Genomic DNA, 15,631 nt, shown 5'->3' on the forward strand with positions numbered 1-15,631 from the left:
TAAGGGAAAGAAGAAAACAAAGGTACACTAAATTTCTCATTTTACAAAAGTAATCAATAGACACAATGTATTTCTTGATATTTAGAGAGAAATTGACTCGAAGTATTTTTATAATTAAAAAATAATCGGGGAACCTGGGTGGCTCAGTGGGTTAAGCCTCTGCCTTCGGCTCAGGTTATAATCTCAGGGTCCTGGGATAGAGCCCTGCATCAGGCTCTCTGCTCAGCGGGGAACCTGCTTCTCCTCCTCTCTCTCTGCCTGCCTCTCTGCCTACTTGTGATCTCTGCCTGTCAAATAAATAAATAAATTCTTTTAAAAAAATGCAAAAAGTGATAATGAATCAATGATTTGAAAAAGTTTTCTGAAGTTAACTTGATAGGCATGTTATAGTTATCTCCCAATATTCAAGAATCTACATACAATTTATATATATGTATAAACATATATACACAGACACTTACACACATTTTTTTTTAAAGATTTTATTTATTTACTTGGCAGACAGAGATCACAAGTAGGCAGAGAGGCAGGCAGAGAGAGGGAGGAAGACAGGCTCCCTGCTGAGCAGAGAACCTGATGGGGGACTCCATCCCAGGACCCTGAGATCATGACCTGAGCCGAAGGCAGAGGCCTAACCCACTGAGCCACCCAGGCACCCCACATACACACATTTTAAAAACTAAAAGAATACACACCACAGGGTAAAGTGTTAGCTATTTCATAGCTGGAAATTTATTATTCCTTTGACTTGTTTATGTTTTCTAAAATTTTAATAATCCTTTCTCAATTTCATTCATTCATTCAACAATCAGTTATTAAGCCCCAACTATGTGCCAGTCAGGCACTCATGGAAAAACACTCTGCAAAACACAAAAATCCTGCCCTTCCACAGTTCTTATTCTTGAGGAAAGGAATGAGAGAATGAACTAAGCAAACAAGTCAATGGCATATATGAGAAGAGAATTTGTGGTACAGAGAAGATAATGGAGGAAAAGAGGACAAGGAGTTCTGGAGATTGAGCTGGCGTGGCAATTTTTTTAAAAGACTCTGTGTGTGTGTGTGTGTGTGTGTGTGTGTGTATTTGTTAGAGAGAGAGAGCGCAAGCAGGGGGAGCAGCAGGCAGAGGGACAAGCAGACTCCCCCATTAAGTAAGGAGCCCAATGTCCAACGCGGGGCTGGATCCCAGGACGCTGGGATCATGACCCGAGCTAATGGCTGACACTCAACTGAATGAGCCACTCAGACACCCCTCACATGTCAATCTTAAAAGATGGGGGTATAGGTGATACTGAGGAGACACTAAGCAAAGACCGGAAGGAGATGAGAAAGGCAAAATATACAGGCATCTGGTGTCCAGTGCCGAAACCATGCTGAGCCAAAGCAAAGGTGGAAACCGAAGCTTGTGGCCAGTTTGAGAAACACTGAGAAAAATCAATAAAAGGATATAAAAATGTATTCAAACATCAGAGACATATCAGGATGCGGAGACTCAAGGTAGTTTTGTTTAACTCACCTTTATAATCTCTGGAATTTTGCAAATTTTCTTAATAGAACTATACTGATTATGTTAACAAAAAACAACAAAACCCTAAAAACTTCTTGCTAAAAATCAGTGTTTAAAATTCGATTAAATCTATGCTCAGAGCTATGCAAAAAAAAATTTTGTAATTATATAATCAACATGTGCTCATTAGAAAATATCTGGAAACTGCCCCCAAAAATGTGTTTTTTAATAAGCCATGGGCTCACTAACTTGAGGTCTTCTTCCTCTGTCTGGCATCCGTTAATTCTACAGGACCACTATTCTCACTGATACATGGAGCCATGGATTATCAAGATGAACGAAAACTTTTAAAAATCTCTATATCAATGCATTTCAAAGTGTGGGTCTTACTTCTCTTGCATCAGAATTAACCGAGAAACTTGCTAAAGTTGCAGGTTCCTGGATCACACCCCAAAGCTAGTGGATCTGAATCTTATAGTAGAGCCTGGAAATCTGCTTTTTTTTTTCCTTAAGTTTTTATTAAAATTCTAATTAGTTAACATATCATGCAATATTGGTTTCAGGAGAATTTAGTGATTCATCACTTACATCTAACACACTGTGCTAACCACAACTGCCCTCCTTAACACCCATCACTCATTTAGCTCATTCCCCACCCAGCTCTCTCCAGGAACCCTCAGTTTGTTCTCTAGAGTTAAGCATCTCTTATGGTTTGTCTCCCTCTTTTTTTTTCCTTCCCTTATGTTCAGCTGTTTCATGGAAATCTGCTTTTTAACATTACCCCTAGATGATTTATATGCACAGTAAAGGTGGAGAACTACTTACATAGTTTAAGGACAGTAAAGATAATTTAGCTGAAAAACTGCCTCTAGAATCTTGTACTGACCAAGATTCAACTCTTAAATTTCTACCATTCCTAAATTTACCTTTCCTGAGCTTGGCCGGGCAGTTTCTCTCAGCATGCCCAGCATATGTCAAATCATGATGTTCTTAAAAGCTTACATGGCAAAATAGGTCACAACAAGCACAGGGTATTAACCTATGTTAAAATCCTGGATTAGTTAGCAAACAGAAAAGATTAAGGTCATTATGGTAGTGCTAGTTTGGACTCATAGAACGATCACTCACGCCAGCACAAATTCAATTTGATCAAGAAAACACACTCGTTAAAAGCCCAAGACACTGATTTAAAGATTTCATCATCCACCTACACAGCCTCTATCAACCATCTGCACATTTATTTTTACACTTTCCTACACTTTAACCCCCCAAATGAAAATTATGTGGATTTAAATTATGGAATTAGTTTTCTTAGGTGGTTGGAGGATTTTAGAATCTCAAGCTGCAATGTGGGGATAACTCTTAATTTGACTGAAGAAGTAATCCACTTTTCTTGAACAAAAGGATCATGTATATACCTCAGTGTGACGATTCTGAGTCAGCTAACGAAAAGCATAGGAGGGGTGAAATCATATAAATTTTCACACATAAACTAGTAAGTTAGAGGAAAATATTCCATTGACAGAAACATTTTAATATAAGTATATACTTGTCATAAAAAGATATAGGATTATTTGTATATTAGGGTATGGGAAAAATATGTAGCCTTATTTTCTTATTATTTTTTAAAGATTTTATTTATTTATTTGACAGACAGAGATCACAAGTAGGCAGAGAGGCAAGCAGAGAAAGAGGTGGAAGCAGGCTCCCGGCTAAGCAGAGAGCCCGATGTAGGGCTCAATTCCAGGACCCTGGGACCATGACCTGACCCAAAGGCAGAAGCTTTAACCCACTGAGCCACCCAGGTGCCTCTGTAGCCTTATTTTTATAAAAAGGATCATTACTCCTGAATGAAAACTTGAGAAGCTATGCCATGAATCATTTTGTAAACCAGGACCCCCACCCCTTCTATTAGTCTCTTTTGTGGGCTATACCTTTTTTATATGAGTTTTTAAGCAACGGTGGGCCTTTATGCTTATCTGTTTGAAAATAAGGATTCCAATTTGGCAGAAACTGCTACTTGGACTGGCATTTTCTCATTCTTGGCAAGTGGTATTAAAAATTATTTTGATAAGTCAATTTAGAAAAACCAGCAAAGGAAATCCAATGGTGTTAAAGCTGGAAAGCTTTAAAATGAACAGAAATAGCCCACATAAGTCACTATATCCAAAAATGTCTTCAATGTATCCATCCATACATTGATAGAAGGCCTGAGATAAATCCTGAAGTTTGATAAGTGAAGGGTTGCATGGGCTAAGTCAGGACAAATGCAGATCACATAGGTTGCTTATTTACTTGTTAGGCCATCTGTCAAAAATTGTGCTCTTAGGCAACATAAAATTCCCCTCAAAGATGAATTAATGTAGTTCATAATGAAGATGAAACATGATGTCCAAAAAGCTACTATCAGATGTTTATGAAATGTACCCACTATTATGTTTTCAGGAATTAATTCATTTTTTTTTTTAAAGATTTTATTTATTTGTCAGAGACAGAGGGAGAGAGAGCGAGCGAGCACAGGCAGACAGAGTGGCAGGCAGAAGCAGAGGGAGAAGCAGGCTCCCTGCCAAGCAAGGAGCCCGATGTGGGACTCGATCCCAGGACCCTGGGATCATGACCTGAGCCGAAGGCAGCTGCTTAACCAACTGAGCCACCCAGGCGTCCCGAATTAATTCATTTATTTGGCAGTTCATGGTGCTCCCAAGTTTCAAAAGTGGAATTATACAATGGCCATTACCAGCTCATGAGGTTTTGGGGTCCAAATTATGCCATTATACAAGGGGTCCATTATGCCATTATACAAGGCATAATGTACCTTGTATCAGTACTTTCCAAACCCTACCTTGTTTAAGAATTACTCGAGGCTTATTAAAACAGATTCTGATCTCTCCCTTAGAGATTCTGATTGGCTCAGGGCCTGATATGAGAATCTGCATTTCTAACAAGCTCATCGGAAAGCTGCTGGTCTAAGGTACTTCGAGTAATACTGCTCTAGATGGCATCTGGTACCAGAGTGGCACAAAGTCTAGAAAATAAACATCTAACTTCAAAGTGATACGTAATGGTAACCATCATCTAGATGGTTACAACTTCCAAAAGTTTCTTATTTTTAGTATTCAACTGCATTTAGTATTTAACTGGAGATGTGATGGCCAAGGGCACTTAGGTACCCTGAGATGTATTGGGATAAAGAATTTTTAAGATAACTGAATCCCCAAGAAAATCATATAAGACTTTGCAGCAAAACTTAACTTGTATTAACGAACAAATCAATGAACGATACAAATTGTGGGAAAACACTTTCTAAGCAATATTTTAAGTAACCCTTCCATATGATGAAACCAAACACATGTACAGTGTTCACTTTGTACAGTAATTATTTTAACAATATAGAATAAACATAAAAGTTATGTAATTCCTAACTACTCCAAGTTTTAAATTAGGTATTCAAAAAAATGTAATGAAAGAGAAAATGATGGGGCACCTGGGTGGTACAGTGGGTTGAGTGACTGACTCTTGATTTCATCTCAGGCCTTGGTCTCAGGGTTGTGGGATCGGGCTCCACAGTAGGCTCCCCCCATCAGCACAGAGTCCGCTTGAGATTCTCTCTCCCTCTACCCTGCCCCCTCCACCTCCCCTATCCACTCATGGGCGCTCTCTGTCTCCCTCTAAAATAAATAGATAAATATCCTCCCCCCCCAAAAAAGAAAATGATGCTGGTGACATATTCTACGCTTCTTTAGGGAGCAGCACAATGCAGAGTATCAGAGCCCCAAATTCTATATCAGCTTTCCCACTGACTCATTTTGAGCAACATATCATTACGTGTTTATTCCTCGTTAGTATAGTGGTGAGTATCCCCGCCTGTCATTACGTGTTTAAGTGACCTCATCTACAAAATAAGGGTGTTAGATTAACTGGTCTCTAAGGAGCCTTCCAGCAAACATTCTGAAATGACTCTAATTTAAAGCCTATTTACCATACTTACCTTCAAAATAAAATGTTAACTCTTGATGAAAATTCATCCGTACTGTTTTATCTTAAAGGACCAAATTTAATTAAATATTACCTGTTTCATATTAACCAACTGTTTAATTTTCAAGACTCCATGTGGAGGTGTTTTACATAGTAAAGGGCAGGTTTTCCTACAGCACATCAAACATGAGTGCTCTCTGTAATGAGAATTCTTTTCTCCTTTCCAATTTGAAAGTTTTTGTGTGTAAGATAAGAAATTGAATTTATTATATATAATTGCAAATGAGGCTGCCTGGGATATTGGTCCTGGCTCACAACCTAGTGTGTCAGCAACCGGGGAGAAAATGAACCTAAGAATAAGGAAGACAACTGAACTCCTCTATTGTGAGTTCTCGATGGCTGAGCATTCGAATCTCTAAATTAAGGATTGAAGGTAGTAACATCCTTACCAAAGCATGAAAAATTATTTCTTACATCTCTTCATGGAGTTTTCCTGAATATGACCATTATCAATAATCCCTATTAATAGCAAATAACTGGTAAATTAACTGCTGTATGGTCTTACTGTAGATTTTTCTTACTATCTATTGTTAATATACATGTAATTAAAATGCAGAATTGCAGAGCTTTAGGAGTAATTAGGCTAGAAAAGCACAGTGGGGACCCACCTGTAGAGTAATAAAAAGCAAGACTTCCGTCATTATTGTTTTTTAAATTCTCTCACTCCAGTAGACACCTGCATGACAAGTGTCTCCTATGGCTTCAAGGCAGGCTGCCTTTTCTACAACGTCTAACCTATTTCAAATGTTTGAATTTCTCTTCAGTTACAGATCTAGTTTTTTCCTAGTCATTGGAGTCAGGTAAAAACAACCTGAACCTTCTCTCCAAATGTCACAGCTCACGTTTTACTATTACAACTTTTGAAATCTTTCTAATCAATCATGATGAGATATTTTCTTGATACACAAAGGCATTGGTCAAAGCTGGTCATTTTATAATATGTCCCTACCGATATTTGTAACCAAAGTTACATGTTCTTCTTGAACATTTTAAGCAACCCCAGGTAAGAAAAAAGATTTTCCTTTAGGTTTTGTTTCTCTATAGAGTAAATTCTTTGGGGAATTTCTCAAATTCTCTTTAGGCATCCACATCTCATTTCTTTCTTTCTTTCATTTTTTTCTTTTTAAAGATTTTATTTGACAGACAGAGATCACAAGTAGGCCCATAGGCGGGCAGAGTTTGGGGGGCGGGGAAGCAGGCTCCTTGCAGAGCAGAGAAGCCCAATGTGGGGCTGGATCCCAGAACCCTGGGATCATGACCTGAGTGGAAGGCAGAGGCTTTAACCCACTGGGCCACCCAGGGGCCCCCGCATCTCATTTCTTTCTCATAATCTCCAGGAAAGGTCTCATCAGCAGTGAGATAATCTCCATGTGATCATCACAGAACACAGCAAGTCTCGAATGTTGAAAAGTGCCAACCAATTCTTAGTTTAATATGTTTCTGATACAAAAGAAAAGAAGGCATCAGAGTTAATAAAGAAACCCCTCCCAAATTCCTAACATGATTCTTATGGATTAAAATACTCAATTCCTAGACAAACCATAAGAGACTCTTAATCTCACAAAACAAACTTCGGGTTGCCTGGGGAAGGGGGGAGGGAGAGGGGGGCTGGGTTGCGGACATTGGGGAAGGTATGTGCTAGGGTGAGTGCTGTAAAGTGTGTAAACCTGACAATTCACAGACCTGTACTCCTGGGGCTAATAATATATTGTATTTTAATTTAAAATTTTTTTTAAAAATTTCAGTTTCTGAAAAAAGTTCAGTTCCTGAAAACACACTAAAAGCTATATGACTTCACTCAAATATTTCAGAGTAGATATACAAAATATAAAAGAAAATTAGTCGATTCTACACAGTAGTAGTAAAGTCTGTATATACGGGGACGCCTGGGTGGCTCAGTTGGTTGGACGACTACCTTCGGCTCAGGGCGTGATCCTGGAGTCCCTGGATCGAGTCCCACATCAGGCTCCCAGCTCCATGGGGAGTCTGCTTTGCTCTCTGACCTTCTCCCCTCTCATGCTCTCTCTCACTGTCTCTCTCTCTCAAATAAATAAATAAAATCTTTAAAAAAAAAAAAAAGTCTGTATATACGGCATTGCCACGAATGGGTGAGTAAACTGGTGATTCAGTAATCTGATAAGGTGTCACCTTTCTGGAATATACCAGACTTCAATAAATTCTGGAATATAGGAAGGAAATGTGAATCCTTCAAAACTGCTTGAATTTCATTTTGGTCTTCATTTCAGAGGTTAGGCAAAAAAAGTAGGTAGTCTGGAGAATTTGAACAAATTTTATTGATCGTGATAACCTAATCACTTATGTTGGACTTCAATTAACGACCAGGGTAAAACAAAGAAAAATACAACTATTCCTAATTGTCTCTGAGTGATTTAAAAACCACCACTGGCTCCTCTGTGCCCAAGCTGAGGGCTAGAGGTAGAGGCTAGAGAAAATAACAAAAACATTCCAGCCTTCATAGTCCCTCTACTGGGAGCAGGGGATTTAACAACATTTTTTTCCTAAGCTAAATTAATTTGTGGCTTTCTAATATATGGAATTATTATGTAATGAATGAATAATAAAAAATTTTAGCACACCAATATTTAGTAATAACAAATGAAGAACTTTTAAACTTTTGAGTAAATATACTTGATTTTTTTTCTCCACAGATACCCACAGTTCTTTACATATTTTTATAAATACTAGCACAGGAGGAAAAAATCAAATCAATATAATAACATTCAAAGAGCCATTTTAGTATAAAGTTAACGGAGCTCACTTAAAATACATGTTTTTTATGTTGCATATAAGAAATAAATACAGTGCCCATTATATTTTGGGCTGTTCAGAGGGTACGAATGAATGAATGAATGAAAAAGGATTTTTCTTTCCTCGTGTGCCCTTTGAAACAGACCATTGGTTTATTCCAGTTGAGAAGACATCTCAAGAGCTCTTAATGCAATGACTTAAAACTAGCATTTGTGCCATCAAACTCTAAACAATACAGTAAAGTATTTACTATTTCCCAAAATTTTGAGTTAACTACAATTTTTCATAGTCACTTAATTTCTACTTTAATTTTAGATCACAGAACAGTAAAGACTGTCAGACCACTTGGCTCAGATTCCTGCCTTCACACAGATAAGACATAACTATGCCCATTTTCTTGCATACTTAAGCCAGTGAGACAGAATCTCAAAAGGACATTTAAAAAGTGCTTTTTTGGGTGCCTGGGTGGCTCAGTGAGTTAAGCCGCTGCCTTCGCCTCAGGTCATGATCTCGGGGTTCTGGGATCGAGTCCAGGGAGCCTGCTTCCCTCTATCTCCCTCTCTGCCTGCCTCTCCATCTGCTTGTGATCTCTCTCTGTCAAATAAATAAAATCTTTAAAAAAAAAAAAAAGTGCTTTTTCCATAGTGGTTGTAATCACCATAAGCCCAGCATCAGCTCCCCCCAAGCAGGGTAGTGAGAATATCCCAAACCTGTTGTGTTGTATTATAATCACGGGGAGATTATTCTCTCACTATTGATGAGACCATTCCTGGAGACACATCTGTGAGAGAGAGACAGGGATACCTAAAAAGAATTTTATAAATTCCCCGAATTTTAAACTTTAAATTTAAATTCTCTACAGAATTTACTCTGTAGAGAAAACCTAAAGGTTTTTTAAGTAACCTGAGGTTACTTAAACTATTCAAGAAGGACTTCTAACTTTGGTTATAAAAACTGGGAGGGAAAACGCGTTCCTCTCAGGGGTGTTCCTGAAATGGTCAGTGCAAGATTCAGAAACGGTCACTCTCTCTTCAAGCCCTCGTTCCAGACTGCAATCAATCAATCAGCCAGGAGAAGTTACAAACACAAGTGGTACACAAAGTGATCACTACATCTCATTCACATCCATTGCTTTTAAAAGAGTAAAAGTCATCTTAAATTTGGCTCCTTTTAATATTTGCAGGCAAAAATCTGGGAGGGTGTGGAAAAACAGGAAAGACTGTATTTTTTATGATTTACCAAACACTATGCCTCTCACATTCAATACTGTCCTTTTCCGGTACACACTTCCGTCTCACTCAAAGCCTTCTTGGTACAACCTAGTAAGACCATCTCCCAGAGGGTGGGAAATCTACACACAGGTGCCCGGCGGGCATACAGTCCAGACTCCGGACATGCATATACTTAATAACCTTAAAAATCAGAATAATGATCAGTTCATACCGCAGGGGCAGCTCAGGTGTCCAGACACACGCTGGCTGCTGCTTGTGCCTCGTGATCATCAGGTGCGTGACCCTAAAACTCCGGGGAGTCACGCATCAAGCTGTCGTGCGCAAAGCCCGGGAGGGCGTGCAGCACGCGGCTCTGCTATCCTCACGGGCGCGGTGACACGCCCGCTCCCGCGACGCCACGCCGCCTCCAAGACCCCTCTTCACGCCTGCGCCAGCCCCCCTTTCCCCCGGCGCCCCGCGGGCCCCTTACCTGGAGAAGGCGGCGACCGCAGCTGCGAACAGCGGGAGGTGCTGAAGCGGGCGCGGCGGCGGCGCGAGCACCGCCCGAGCGCTCCCCAGCCTCCCCCGCGGCGTGCCTCGGGCTCCGGGGGCGGGGCGGCGGGACCGCGGGTTCCGTGGGGCGGGGAGGCGACTCCTCGCGCGGGACCGAGCGCCCGGCTCTCCTGGGCCCGCCCCCGCGGGGCACGTGACAGACACGCCGGTCCCTGATTGGAGCGCCCGGCTGGGAGGCGGTGGCGACTCCCGACCCGCGGAGACGGTGTGTGCGGGAGCTTGGTTACCTGGCAACGGGGAGTCTGCGCGGAGGACGCGGTTCCCGGGCATTGGGCGGGGCTGCTGCGGAGTTTACGGGAGGCCCAAAGTGAAGGAAAGCGGCGAGCCACCAGCGCTCTCGCAACCGGACAGTTGCCACATCCTGCGTCTGCACTTCGCAGGAGAGGGAGTCAAGTCCGCAGTAACTCAGGGCGTCTCCTGGAGCGGCGCGCAGAGGGCGGCGAGCCTCGGCGGAGGCCAGGCTGCCCCGCTCTGTGGCTGTCATCCCCTGAACCGCTATGAGTGCCCGGGGCTGATGCTCTCGCGCTTCATAGTGGTCTGAATGGGCTCAGCTCGCTGGGAGACCCCTTGGAGGCAACCATTTGTCTTTATTAGTGGAGTTATATGCAGTTAATATACCTGCCTTCAGTGTGTGCAGAACATTTTCCTTGTGGAAATCTGGTGCGGTGGAAATGCTGGGTACTGTATTCATAATTTCTTCAAATCTCTGAAGTGTCTTCACTGCTCACAGCCCTTATCAAAACACTGGCGACAACAAGCCTTCATGCATTCCGGGACAAAGTGTATTTAAGAACATTCATTGAGCTTTAATGCTAGGTTAGACTCTGGATTGTTGATAAATTAATTCCTCCGGCCAGGGAAATTCTCTGGGCATAATCCCTACCCACCTGTGCCATAAGATTTTTCTCCTCTTTTTTTCCAGAGTATCCTCTGCAGACCATACCCTACCACAGCACTTAATATTCTATTTTGCAAATTAAAATTTACTTAAAAGTTGCCTCTCCACATAGTACACTTGCTTGAAAACTGGAATCCATTCTCACAGCTCATGCCTACATTCTTTTTTTTTTTTAATCCTATTTATTTGACAGAGATCAGAAGTACGCAGAGCAGCCGGCAGATAGAAAGGAGGAAGCAGGCTCCCCACCAAGCAGAGAGCCCAATGCTGGGCTCCATTCCAGGACCCTGAGATCATGACCAGAGCTGAAGGCAGAAGCTTAACCCACTGAGCCACCCAAGTGCCCCTCACGCCTGCATTCTAACAACGTGCTTGGTGAGTAGCAGATCTTTAATAACTGATGAGTGGATGGATGGATGGATAAATAAATTAGCACATGACATAACAGTGAAAGTAGAGAGGGCAGCAACTAAGTATAAGTCAAGGTAGGTTCTGAAATACAGTTGTGTAAAAGTCCTATGAGAGGATTCCAGGTGAGGGAGGGAGAAATTTTCTCCCAGTGTATTCAGAGAAACTTTCAATAAGAGTGATGTTTGAGGATGCCTGCTTCTCCTTCTCCCTCTCTTCCTTGTTCATGCTTGCTCTCTCTCTCTCTCTCTCTCTCTCTCAAGTAAGTAAATAAAATCTTAAAACAAGAGTGATATTTTGAACAGGAACGAATAAATAAATAGGTTTCACTTGAAGGAGAAGGGGAGCAGACATGTGGAGCAGAGACAGTATGGCCCAAAGCACAAAATGGGGGAAACACATGACCCATTTAACAAGGCAACTTCTTTGCCTTGTCTGGAGGAGGGGAGACTGCGTGTCTAAAGATAAGAGGGAAGAAAGAAGTTGGTAAAAAGATTAAACTGGAAAAATAAGAAAACTAGATTGAGGAAGATATTGGACTTCCTGTTTAGGTTAGACTTTAACCCCTAAAATCAGGGCTTGAGGAAGGATATCCTGGAAATGTTGGAGGTAAAAGGGGTACAGAGAAATGAAAAGCATGGTGGATTAGGAGAAAATGCAGTCGTTCATGAAAAAGATGCTAATGGCCTGAATTAAGACAACAAAAATAAGAATGAGGAAGAGAGAAATTTTAGGGAACATTTTGGGGAGAATAGACTAACATTTTCATTTACCACTGATATTTGCCAGGCGCAGTGCTAAATAGTCGGTAATACACATGAAGAGAAAGACTTGTCAAGACAAAATGTCTAGCTTGGCCCTTTAGTTGGATAGAAAAGTCTTTTACATCTCATTTATTCAAAATTGCTCCAGCCCTCCAGTTAGGAATCATGAAAGTAAATGGAACATTAAAAAGTATCTGGTTATGAATTCACAGTTTAAAGATGAAGGTGCTGAGGCCTGGAAAGCCATAGAAGTTGTCAAGCCCAGACAGCTATGTTAGTAGCAGAACTGAGGTCATGAGCCCCGATTCCCAGCTGAGTTCGCTTCTCCCTTTTATGTGACCTGGTTCATTGGTTTTAAAAGGGAAATTCAGGGGCTCCTGGGTGGCTCAGTCTGTTAAGCATCTGCCTTTTGCTCAGGTCAGGATCCCAGAGTCCTGGGATCAAGCCCCTCTGTAGGCTCCCTGCTCAGCAGGGAGTCTGCTTCTCCCTCTGTCCCTCTACCTGTTCCTGCTCTGTGTCTCACTTCCTCTGTCACAAATAAATAAAAATCTTCTAAAAAATAGATAAAATAAAAGGGTACTTTAAACAATCACAAATATAGTTAGATCAAGAACCCAGAGAAACAATATAACGTAATTCCTAAGGGAAAGATCTCTTTACTCTGATTTTCATTCTTTATTCAACAAATATTTAATGTGATGTTCTCATCACACAGTGAAAAAAGTTGTCAGTCACTCTGGCTGACTGGTAGTTTCAGGGCAATCCTTAGTTCATTTAACACTTAGAGTATACAGAGTTCTTCAGGATGAAATTTAAAGCACAATAATTAGGGGAATCTAATAAGTCTGGTCAATTCATTTTCAAGGTGAGGTGTGGTCTTTGAGGGCAGTGGCTTTGAAAAGGTAGTCAGTGCTATTTAATGTGGCAAGTGTCTTTTGAGTGGGTGTTCTTTTTTTTTTTTTAAGATTTTATTTATTTAGGACAGAGACAGCAAGAGAGGGAGCACAAGCAGAGGGAGCTGGAGAGGGAGAAGCAGCCTCCTAACCAGAGAGCCTGATGTGGGGCCTGATCCCAGGACACTGGGATCATGACCTGAGCCAAAGGCAGACGCTCAACAACTGAGCCACCCTGGTGCCCCTTTAATGGATATTCTAAATAAAAAACCAACAGGAAAGACTTTATACACTTAAATTTTTAGAAAAGTAAGCCAAAATGCTTTAGATTCACTTTTTAATAAAAAGCCCTTTCACGCTATTTTTTTTTTATTTTTATTTTTTTATTTTTTTTTTAAAGATTTTATTTATTCATTTGAGAGAGAGAGACAGTGAGAGAGAGCATGAGCGAGGAGAAGGTCAGAGAGCGAAGCAGACTCCCCATGGAGCTGGGAGCCCGATGTGGGACTCGATCCCGGGACTCCAGGATCACGACCCGAGCCGAAGGCAGTCGTCCAACCAACTGAGCCACCCAGGCGTCCCATATTTTTTTTTTTTTATTTTTAAAAAAGATGATTAGAGAGAGAGAGCACAGGGGGAGGGGCAGAAGGAGAGGGAGAGAGAGAATCTCAAACACAATCCATTCTGAACGTAGAGCCCGATGTGGGGCTCAGTCTACAATCCTCAGATCATGACCTGAACCAAAATCAAGAGTCAGACACTTAACTGACTGAGCCCCTCACACCAGTTTTAATGTAAAAATGGTAAGAGAACAGAAACAAGCATGACAAAAAAAAGCTGATCCAACTGTATATTAACAATGTAGAGAACTGAATACTTAAAAGCTTACTATATGCAAACATACTTTTAAAACTTGAAATGGCTTTTAAAAAATATACTTCTATAATTTTGCTATTAATGTGTGTATATATGCATATATATAACATATATAAAATATATATAACATATATGAAATGAACATTTCTGTTACTATGAAATGTATTACCTATCTTATATCACTCTGGACTTTATGAGATACCAAAATGTCTTAAAATTAATTAACCAATAATTTCATAAAATTTGAGAATTTATCTCTAGAGTAACATGGATTGAATCTTTTAAAATTTTTAAATTATAAAGTTTTTAAAGAAGGAAATACAGAGAACACTACAATAAACATTTGTACTTAGTAAATTGTAGGCTCTGTCATATTTGTACCAAGTCTTTTCTTAAAAAAAGAATATGAAGTGGATACAGTAAAATCATACCTTTTTTCTCTTATCAATGGATTATGTTGCATCTAGTTAGATGTAACTAATCTAACAGATTAACATACATTCTAATTTTTTTCCTGTCATTATTTTTTTAATTTTATATGTATTGGTATGTGTGATTATAATTTGTTCATTTTGATTGGCCTGGATCTCAGTGTACAAATACATGGTCACAATGTATTTATCTGTTGAGTGTTTAAGTTACGTGAACTTTTCTGTATTGCAAAATGCAGCGAAACTCCTTGTATGTGTGCTTGTCTATGAGTTTCTCAGACCACGAAGTGGGTTTGCTGGGTCATGATATGTGTGTACCTCCCCCATTTTTGCTGTAATCATCAGTATATAAATGTTTTTCCTGCCCCATATTCTCACCAAGTTTACATTTCCAGTATTTTTAATCTAGTAAATACAAAATGGCATCTTCTTATCATTTAAGTATGTATTTCCTAAATTTGTTGAAATGAAACATCTTTTCTTGTTTACAAATTATCCATTTCCTTTGATTATTTTTTCTTTATTTGTTTAACTTTTCCTATTGATTTGTCATTGTTTAAATAGTTGGGGTGTTAATTATTGTTTGATATACCCATTGCAAATATGTCTCCAAATCTTCAATTGTGAAAAATTCTCAGTTATAATTCATTTCAATATTTATCCTATCTCCCTCCTCTAAAATTTCAAGTGGACCTACATTAGAGTTGTCAAATCTACCTGGCATATATCTTTATCACTTTTTCTTTTCCTATTTTTTCCTATTGTCCCTCTGTACTGAATTTTATACAAATCCTTCAGTACACGTTTGGATTGATAAATTCTTTATTTCAAGTAGATTCAAAGTGGTGAGTCTGGCCTCTGCCCCAGGCTCATAGGAGCACCCCAGACTCGGTTTCTCAGGTAGCCCCAACTGTCATTGGCTTTTACCTGCTTCAGTCTGGAAATCCACAAGGCTTATGTTTTCAGCCCCAACTCATTATATTTAATTTAATTCTCCAGTGTGCTGATCAAATTTTTCAGTGAGGCTAACCCCTTCAGTTTTAAAATTCTCAAAATCATGATTCCCCAGCACCCAGAAATGTTGACTTATTTCTAGCAAAATGTTTTCTGTATATTCACGTAAGATTTGCCTGCAATTTCAGAAGGTTCATCTGAAGTCTTTTCAAGGATCCTAAATCCCAGGTTATAAAGCCGTATTCTGTGGCTTCCATTCTCCCGTAACACACTGTTCTTTGCACAACTGAAAATGCCTTCCCGTTGGCTGTATAT

General features: G+C 40.1%; 1 protein-coding gene across 2 annotated transcripts in view; it reads right to left on the bottom strand.

Annotated features, from left to right (window-relative positions):
• WDR17 (WD repeat domain 17) overlaps window positions 1-10,082 on the bottom strand; it is a 108,011-nt gene extending 97,929 nt beyond the window's left edge. The window contains exon 1 of one of the 2 annotated variants that reach the window (XM_044225704.1): window positions 10,010-10,082. The gene's annotated coding sequence lies outside the window, so the exon portion shown is untranslated. The remainder of the gene's footprint in view (window positions 1-10,009) is intronic. The other variant, XM_044225702.1, reaches the window with a different exon arrangement.
• Window positions 10,083-15,631: the final 5,549 nt, after the last annotated feature.

The sequence above is a fragment of the Neovison vison genome, chromosome 11 (genome assembly GCF_020171115.1).
Source record: "Neovison vison isolate M4711 chromosome 11, ASM_NN_V1, whole genome shotgun sequence".
In the NCBI taxonomy this organism is placed as follows: domain Eukaryota; kingdom Metazoa; phylum Chordata; class Mammalia; order Carnivora; family Mustelidae; genus Neogale; species Neogale vison.